The following is a 2,145-nucleotide window of genomic DNA, read 5'->3' as shown; positions in this document are numbered from 1 at the left end:
GTCTTCAACACTTGACGAAACCGAGGTGAAACCACGTCCAGACGTCGTGGGGTTGGGCGGCCATCAATCACTGTAGATGTCGGACGTTGTAGGCTGGGCAGACTGGTAAAACAGGACCTGCGGTGAACTGTGGCGGAACTAATACCAGATTTTAATGCTGGGCAGAGTACAAGTGTGACTGAACACACAGTGCAGCGAACACGTTTAACGATAGGCCTCCGCACCCGACAACACACGCGTGTCCCAATGTTAAAACCACGACATCGATAACTACTACCGAAATGGGCACGTGATAATCGACACTGACGTTGGCGCAGTGGCAGAGCGTTGCATGGTCTGATGAATCACGGTAATATCTTCATCATGCCGTTGGGAAGGCACGTATCCGTCATCTTCCAGGGAAACAGCTCTTTGACTCCTGCACTGCGGGACGGAGGCGAGCTGGCGGCGGCTCCATTATGCCCTGGAGAACATTCACGTGGGCTTCCATTGGTCCAGTGGAGCTCGTACAAGGCCCAATGATAAACGAGGAGTAACGTACACTCGTTCCAGACCACGTAGACCCCTTCATAGTGATCAAGTTTCCCGACAGCAGTGGTATTTTTCAACAAGAAAACGCGACATGTCACAAGGCCAGGAGTGTGATGGAGAGGTTCGAAGAACACAGCGGCGAGTTCCAATTGATGTGCTGCTATCCCCCCTCCTCCCCCTCCTCAACACACTGTATGTAAACCCGATAGAACACATATGGGATGTGATTGAACGTGGCGTCAGAGCTCATGGTCCTCCCCCCCCCCCTTCCACGGAATTCACGGGAATCAGGTGACTTGTGTGTGCCGATGCTGTGACAACTCCCTCCAGCGACCTACGAAGTCCTCATTGCTTCCAAGCCACGATGCGTCGCCCCTGTTATCCTTGCCAAAGCTATACATACCGGCTATGAAGTAGGTGGTAATAATATTCTGGGTAATTTGTGTATAGGTAACGCAGTTACCGTCTTAACTGACCAAGGTTGCCAGAAGAACCACTGTAGTCAACACTTACTTGTGATAGTCTACGGTAGCCTATAGTAGTATTACAACTTCACTAATTACGTATTTTGGTTATTACAATGAAATCCAGACCATTTGCTGTTTACTGGCGTTGATAAATATCAACGGGACAGTTGAAAATGTGTGCCCCGACCGGGACTCGAACCCGGGACCTCCTGCTTACGTGGCAGACGTTTTGTCCGACTGAGCCATCGAGGACACAGAGGATAGCGCAACTGCAGGGACTTCTCTCTGGCCAGCTCCCTGTGAGACCCACATTTCCAACTTACTGTCCACGCACTACATTTGTAGGCCCCTGCCCACTATACTAATTACTCGCGCAGTCCATCTACCGATTCCCGTAAGAGTTTGAGCAATGTGAGTGCATCCGCACTGAAGAAGATCATTGGCTGGTAAGCGTTATCTATGTGAAGGTTGTTTCTGTTCTTTCGCTCATGTCCGAAAGACCAGATACCATCTTCATACACCGGTTATTAGTCGAATCGCTGCTACAGCGCGAAAGAGTTTCAGAAATCTGGGAAGGTAAAGTCTGTTTCTTGAGTGGAACTCCACTTTAAACCGGCGTTGCTGCATACGTCGGCCCAGTTTAGTGATAACGACGTCGCTGCCACAGGGCGTTTGCGTCGCTACGCGGCAAATATGCGCCCTGCTCTAGTCTCTGCTACACCGCTGTGCCGGTGTAGCATTATTGGATCGCGTAAATCCCAGCGGCGGCGCCAGCTGCCTGCAACATACACACACACACACACACACGCACACGCACGCACAAGTTGAGTGGCTTTCCGGCGCCCAGACCTATGGGGCGGTGGGAGGGGGCGGTACCACGTGCTACACCGCCGCCCACGCACTTGGACGCCTCATGTAAAATGGACAGCCGGATTCTATCCGCCCGGATGGTCTTGCCGGAACGCTGGATCCCGTGTTTGCCCTGCACCAGTATTTGTTGTTGTTGTTGTAGTTGTTGTGGCTGCGTCCTCGGACACCAACCGCTGGCCCAGTTGTCGCTGCAAACAGCAGCCCGTGTCGCCATTATTGAGGGCAGATTTCCAAGTTTCGGATAGATACACGTTGTCCGTCTGAAACAGCTCCAAAC

General features: G+C 52.0%; 1 non-coding gene across 1 annotated transcript; it reads right to left on the bottom strand.

The window, feature by feature from the left end:
* Positions 1-1,176: 1,176 nt before the first annotated feature.
* On the bottom strand, positions 1,177-1,250 carry Trnat-cgu. Its single transcript has one exon. It is a non-coding gene; the product is annotated as a tRNA-Thr (tRNA).
* Between the last annotated feature and the right edge of the window lie 895 nt (positions 1,251-2,145).

This window comes from Schistocerca piceifrons, chromosome 8 (assembly GCF_021461385.2).
Source record: "Schistocerca piceifrons isolate TAMUIC-IGC-003096 chromosome 8, iqSchPice1.1, whole genome shotgun sequence".
Lineage (NCBI taxonomy): Eukaryota > Metazoa > Arthropoda > Insecta > Orthoptera > Acrididae > Schistocerca > Schistocerca piceifrons.
This window is presented reverse-complemented; position numbering and strand designations above follow the sequence as displayed.